The sequence below is a fragment of the Adiantum capillus-veneris genome, chromosome 20 (genome assembly GCF_014529385.1).
Source record: "Adiantum capillus-veneris isolate H3 chromosome 20, ASM1452938v2, whole genome shotgun sequence".
NCBI lineage: Eukaryota > Viridiplantae > Streptophyta > Polypodiopsida > Polypodiales > Pteridaceae > Adiantum > Adiantum capillus-veneris.
Window position 1 is genome coordinate 36792829 of NC_140950.1, and position 7736 is coordinate 36800564.

The window sequence follows — 7736 nt, forward strand, 5'->3', positions numbered from 1 at the left end:
AATTCCCCTTTCATCTGAGAGTTAGTCACCTTATGCCCCTTAGCCGGCACAGACAAATATACAACTTTGAAAACCTTGGACACCAATTTTGGTGTCAGGCGCACATCCCCCGTAATCACTCCGTCACCCTCCTTAAGCATGTTCCACTGCTGCTCAGCGAACTCGTTCTCTGCCCATGCATCCCAAGGTAAACATGAAAACTCGTAAAGGCCTATGCGCTTGAGCCATACCTACGTTTCCTCGTCATTCGGATCAAATGCTGTCACTGCTGTCTCCGCACTCCCTTGATCACTCGTAGACCCAGCTAAATAAATTTCTCCACCTCGATGTGATCTTCCTGCTGCCTTGCCTTGAACAGCTCCCCCATCGCCATCTTCATTGACCTTGTGCTCGGCATTGATTCTGACGCATCGTCCTGCATACACACCATCAAATTTCCCTTAATATTTTCAGAAAACATTTCGCCCGTCTTCTCCTTAACATTCAGTGAACTGCGACGTTCGCACACTTGGATATGATCTCCAACACTTCTCACCACCTTAGTATTATGATGATGAATTTTCACCTCGATTCGGGCACACCATGCAAGATTCACCCAAAAAATATTCGTCCTTAATTGGGTCACATCAGCACTAAGCAAATTTCTAGCCTCAAACTGAGTACCCCCACTAATGAGTACCCCTTGACCCTTTTGCCCAATTCCATTCCTCCGAATTTCCTCCTTCTTGACTTCCAATTCCACAGTCCCAATTCCAACTTCCAGTCTGCAATCCGAATTCCAAATTCCAGATCCCTTTACAGGTTTGATTCAGCTCCATCTACATTTCCAAAGATGACTTCATCATTTGCTGCAATATCTTTAGCCTTCCGCAACATCCACTGTGGAATTTCAAGAACTTTTAATATCTGAATTTGCATCTGCATTTCCGCCTGAATCTGAATTCCAATCTGAATCTGAATTTAAATCTTAATCTCACTCGGAATATGAATGTGAACCAAAATCTGACACTTGGGATACTCCTCTTGATGTCCCTTATACAAAAGTGCCCTATCAACTCCTTCATATTTGTACTGATTTTGTCCACTCCAAGAAGAAAATGATGTTGTTAATCCCCACTGAGTATCGATGTCATCCTCCTTGTGACACTAATTGTCATACCTCTTCATCAAGCTTTCCACAGCTTCCATTAAAATTTGCATCTAAATTGGTCTTTGCATCCAAAATTGCAGCTGAATCCAAATCCAAAATTGAGACTGAATCTGAATTGAAATCTGAATTTGAGTCTGAATCACATTCGGCATCTTCCAAAATTTGACTCGCTTTATCAATTGAAAATTTTCCCTCAATATCTCTTCATTTCCATCTATATGAAACTGCCGCAATATGGAATGCCACCTCCAACTTCCAATATGAATATCATTCATCCTCAATCTCCTTCATTATGCTGCTGTCATCTTCTGGTCCTTGCTGCTGCAATTGTTGCTTGGCTCTTTTGACATCCTCTTTTGACATTTTCTTTGAAGTCCGCTTGAAATGACAAAATTCCATCACGATATCCGCATTAGCATGCACATCCTCCATTTGCTGCTGACAACTGTCCTCTTCAAATGTATGTGAATTCCCAATGAGCATGACACTTCGATCAGTCAAAAAGGAATAATCCTCATGTGCTTCATGGACGCACTTCCGTGGTAGGATAGAGGTAACCAGGGTTTCTGCCCGGCTCTGTTCCCTGACCTCATGTTGCTCCTCCTTACCTTGCTGCCTTTTATCCTGCTGATATTGCTGATCCTCCACATGGTCTTCTTTCCGACTTCCCACTTGCATTTTCTGAGCTACCACCCATTGATTTTTTGATTGAAACTGTTGTGTACATTGTTGGAATACAATTTCTACAAGATTTGCTAACTGCATATTTACATCAGTGGATCTTCATGGTGACAATTCCTCCGAAACTGAGTTGTTCATTGTTGTTGCTGCAAATTCCTCCTATTTTCAATTGAACCCAAAAATAAATAATTCACCTCTTCTTCTTCATTCCTCTCTCTATCCATCACCTCTCCATTCATCCGACTATCCACCTGACCACCATTCCTCCCATTAGCCGCCTCTTCAAACGGTCTTTGATTTCCATGAACAACATCCTCAATATGTATGATTTGCTTCTCCTCTGAATAATAAATCTCATTAACAAGTGACAACACTGACATCAATTTCAGCAATGGATATTCCGTCTCCACTCTATGAGCAAACTCCAATGGTAGGGTAGGGATATCTAGGGGTAGTTTTAGGCTCTCTTGGCCAACCTCCTTTTGCACCTCCTTCTCCTCCACCTTTGGTATCCCCACATGATGGATGTCCATCTCCAAGCCAACCCATCCATCATCATCATCACTTAATTCATCTTCAAACTCAGCCGCATATGCATCCCTCAATCTCTCACATGCTTCCTGCAATTTTCTCACCTCCTTCCTGTTGGAACATGATGTCCTCCTCTTTCCTTTATGATTAGTCAACCACTCATATGCCCTCTCTAAGTCATCCTCAAAATCTTCCAACTTATCCCATGCTACCTGTGTCCCATCAACTGATGATTTATGCATTCTTCGGCTAAATTTTTGAAGTTTTGAACACAAATCCACCATACACCCCTTCCTACATGCATCTCCCTTTGACACTCATCAACTGCACATGGGAAATCCTCCACTTCATGCTTTCGACTCATGCATACCTTGCATTTCTTCCTCTTCTTCTTTTGACTCCCCATGGCACTTATCCGCTAGAACTTTGATTTGGAATTTGGCTGCTTTCTGACTTCCACATTTGCAACATTTCTAATTCCAGATTCTGCAATTTGACTTCAAACTCTCCAACAGTCATTCTGATTTAAATTCTGATTTTGCAAACTTATATGATTCCTGATTCTGGTGGTACTCAACTTCCTACACTTCCTCCTAGTGGAACTTGACTCCCATAACTCCCCCCTGGTGAAACTGATCCCCCGAAATTTCTTCCTGGTGACCCTCAAAATCTGTGATAATAAATCTGGTTCATCTTCCACTTCTTCCTTTTTTCTATCTCTCAGATTGGTACATCCAAATCTTCTTGTCCAATTTGGATATGTTTCCTCTTTTGCTTCTTCTAGGGCAACATCTGAATTTTGATGACTTTCAGAAAATCAACCCAACTCCATCAATGTGAATGTAACTGTCATCTTCTAGAGCGTAAATAACTGACTTGCCCTATTTTGAACGTCTTCCCTTCATTTAGTAACTACTTCCGTTTCTTCAGCACTCGCTCCCACAAGAGAAATCTGAATCCGTCCATGCTACGACACACATACACCGTGATCACCAAGTGTTGTAGGCAAAGACATTCAGAATGGGCAAACACAAGAATCAGAATGGAACTGGAATAGAACACAGAAACAAAAACAGACTAATTCTGCCATAACTTCCACATCATATTCTAAGAAAGATACTGTTCAACAGTTACATAGTTAGAGAATACTAATGGGCAACGCCCTTTCCCATGAACATCCCTTGGAATCCCAATACTACAAAAGTTCATATTCCGAATTCCACTAAGGTAAAACATCCAAAATTCCCTCGGCTTAACAACTGCAAACTTCTTGACATATTTTTGTCGAACTCGACTCCAATCTGCCAGGGTGAGAGTTTGTGGATAACCATGGGTGATCATGTGGAGTAACATGGTATGCATTTTGATCGAGCAACAATGCAAATGTTTCAAGCATTTGCAATGTTCATGCAACAACAACATGCCACTGAAAGATTGGAAGCTTTCAGCAACCAAATCCATAAAAGCGATCGTCAATAGAATGGATCAATTCAATGGCAAAGATGTAACCAAGTACTTGCGCGATTATGTGAAGGAGATGGAGCTGCATCGCGTGTCAGAAGGTGAGATGACTCAAAGCTTTGAGCTATTTGTTGTCCAGAAACTAGGGAACATGTTAGGGCAATTAAAGATGGGCGTTAGAGAAACTGGGAAGAACTCAAAGTAGCTTTAAAGGAGGGAATATTTCATGGAGGACTTTAAGAGAGTGGCCAAAAGGACATTCTTAGAATGGGTAGTCAAGACAAAGCAAGGACTATCATAACAGAGCTACTTAGGGAATTTGAGCGGCGCTATGCACAACTCACCAGGACAGAAAAGGCCACACTAGATGTAGAGAAGATAGATCTTTTCTTACAAGGTGTAGGTAAAGAGTTTCAAGAAAATTTGGAGCTTCTTCTTGAAGATAAAGATTTTGAGCAAGTACTAAAGACCGACTGGAATGAAGTTGAAAGTGTTGTCTCACTGCTTGCCAAACGGCAAATAAGAAGGGACAAGATGGTAGTAAACACTACAAGTCCTTCCACCTCAACTTCTAACAAAATGGTAAAGCCTACTTTTATAGCTCCTAAGTTTGACGAGTCTATGCTAGATGAGCTTGTGAAGGGAATGTGTGACTTGAAGATGAAGCTTGCAAAGCTTGAAGAAAAAATCTAACCATCATGACCACTTCCTAGGCAAAGACAACAACCCAAAGAAGGTTTTGTTAATAGATGTATTTGGTGTGATAGTACAGACCATGTAAGAAGGGATTGTGATAGTTTTAGTGATGATTTGGTGAAAGATGTTGTCTTTTTTAAGGACGATAAAATCCACTTAAGGGAGACAGGTCTACCCTTGAGAACTAACTTTGGGAAGGGGAAAATGCAAACCTTAGTTGAAGATATGGCAACTAACCATACCACCTCTTCAGTTGAGGCAGCTACTTATGGAGTAAAAATTGAGCATCTTAGTGATGGAGAGGTGAGTGACCATCATGGTCTACTTTGGCCAAATGTCATGCAAGTAGCTAAAAATCAAAAGCTTACAAAAGAGATTCTACATGAAGCAGGTGATTGCATACGTCTAGAAATAGGGTGGAGTGATCCAATGGATTCAATGTCTGTCCATGACTACATTACAAACTTCCAAAGCCATGAAGCCATTGTAGAAGGAAAGCATAGGCGTGAAAATATTGATGAAGGGCCTTCAAAAAGAGCTACAAGAAGTGGAGGGAGGAATGATGCAGTGCCTTTGCAAGCACCACCAACACAGGAGGCACCTTCAGTAGAAGTGACCATGGAGGTATCTACAATAGGGAAGAAAAAGGAGCCAACAAAAGGTCAGCCAGAAGGACCAGCTTACAAACTACAATCTGACATTGAGCTTGCTACAAACTTGAATAAAGTTCTAGAGGAGAATATTTTGAATAGAAAGGTTGATTTTACTTTAGGGGAGGTGATTGGCATAGCCAAGCATGAATTCCATGAACAAATTATCGACATCATCAAGAGAAAGAAGCAAACACTTGGAGAGTCCACTCGCCCACAAGTTGAAGGCGATACTATGAAGACACAAGGAGTACAGGTGCATGCGAAAGAAGGTGATGAAGCTATGGTGGGATGCTACCAGTATTCTTGGAATGTAAGGCAAGTGAAATTTGTTGATGATGGGGAAGAAAAAGTATTCATAGGATCCACTATTCTAGAAGCCATTGGGCACGGGCTACTACAAAGACATTGGTCAAGGTAGGTGATCTTAAAGAACCATTTTTTGCCTTAATTGACCATGGTTCTAAAATAAATATAATGTCAAAAAGTCTTCACAAAAAATGTAAATGGTCAATGGACATAGAACATGGTTGGATGGTCAGAGTGGCAAACAATTGATCAGGTGAATTGTATGCAGCATGTCCAAGTTTAAAGGGGAGAATAGGTGATGTAAAGGTCAAACAAAACTTCTTTATACAGGACACATCTTCATATCATCTTATCCTTGGACAACCCTACATTGTGGGAGTTCATTGGAAACAAAGGTAATGGATGATGGTTCAGCCTATGCCAGGATATGAATCAAAGATGGTAAATGTGTTGTTCAATTTCTCATAGTTTGTGTGAACTATGAAAGAAATAGTGACAACCTCAGAGACCATCCTCTTCCAAAGGTGAGCAAAGAGTTTCATGATCATAGGGAAATGTTAGGTTTTGTCCAAGTACCATTGTAAAGCAAGATTGCAGTGGTACAGAAAAAAAGGGTCTCTCTTGATCCAAAAATAGGTGAAACTTTCTCAACAGTCTCCTTGGCAACAAGGAATGGATCAGTATGTTTTACAAAACTTGAGTATTTGAAGAGATATGAGAGGCAATATGTACATAATGTACAAATAGGCATGAAAGAGAGTGGGTTTCTAGAGCCTATTGAAAATGTTTTGGATTTGTGTGAACAAGTTTCTTTTGTAGATACTATGGGTGAGCTTGATGCTATAATGGAGTCTAGTTTGCATCTTGAAAATGAAGTCGTGGAAGTATGCATTAAGTAAGAGAATCCTTTAAACAAAACCGAACAGTTGGCCCAAAATTCCATGTTGAAACTAAATACAAGAGTGTAGCAAAGAAGGTGAAACCAGTATCTTCACCCTTACCACCCAACAACAGGGAAAAGAGTGAGCATGCTTCTTTGCAACCAAGTTTGAGGAATCCTAAAAAGATTGGGCACACCTTCACAAAGGAGTCATTTCACGAGTTGCAGATTGGTTGCGAGGAGTTTCTAACACATGAGGAGACAAAGTGCTTTAAAAGAATTCTTTTGAAGCATTGTAAGGCTTTTGCATTTGAGCCACATGAGATAGGATGTGTTGATCCTTGTATTGTAGCTCCTATGGTAATTTTTAAAATATCTCATGTGCCTTGGAATCTGCAGCCTATTCCGATTCCAAAGGCTCATTTGCCCAAGCTAGTAGAGCTAATGAATGAAAATATCAAAATGGGGATATTGGAGCCTTCTTGTGCTCCGTGCTCAAATAGGTTGTTCACAATTCTGAAGCACATGTAAAAGCCATGAAAAAGCTACAGGAGCTGCACCAGTCAGCACCAGCTTTGAGAAAGGTAGACTATGAGTGTTAAAGGCTAGTAATTGTGACAATAGACACCATTCCTATAGGGATTGGATGGGCAATAGGGAAAGATGATGAAGAAGGACACAGGTATGCGGTGAGATTTGGAGCAAAGGTATTGAGTTCTCGCCAAAGAAATTATCCACGGATAAAAAGAGAGTTATGGGGCATGGTTACAGCCTTGAAAAATGGGAAAGAGTACCTATTGGTGCATGTGTGGTTGTAGAAACAGATTGTCTACCACTTCTTGGAATGATTACAAGCTGCTCAACGCCAGACATTGCTATGTTGCAATGGATTACCTACATTAAGTCCTTAAACCTCAAGTTTAAGCACATTGCAGGTAAAGAAAATACAGTGGCAGATATGCTATCAAGAGCAAGGTATGAAGATGAATCACAGATGATTGACGAGGGAGATGATGTAGGCACAAAGTTCTATTCTATCTCTCATGTCAAAGGTAACAATGTCTGCATGACTAATTCACTTGAATTGTTCTTGAAAGAGCTTTATGAAGGTGATTGGCTTCTTATTTGAAGCTACTTGAGTACTCTAACAAAACAGGATGATTGGTCTCAGCAAGAATTCAAGAGGATACGTAGGAAAGCATATGAGTACTTTTTGAGGGATGGTTACTTGTGGAAGCATCCTAAACAAAAGGGTGCTACACCACAAAGGGTTATATGTAAAAAAAGAGACTCAAGTAAAGCTCAAGCAAGAGTTTCATGAGAGTCTATGGGCTAGACATAGGGGTGTGTGGGCAACCTTCTCCAAGTTGAAAGAAAA

The 7736-nt window shown here is 40.6% G+C and overlaps 1 pseudogene; it reads right to left on the reverse strand.

Moving 5' to 3' along the window:
• Positions 1–1440: 1440 nt before the first annotated feature.
• On the reverse strand, positions 1441–2646 carry LOC147432369 (uncharacterized; annotated as a pseudogene).
• Between the last annotated feature and the right edge of the window lie 5090 nt (positions 2647–7736).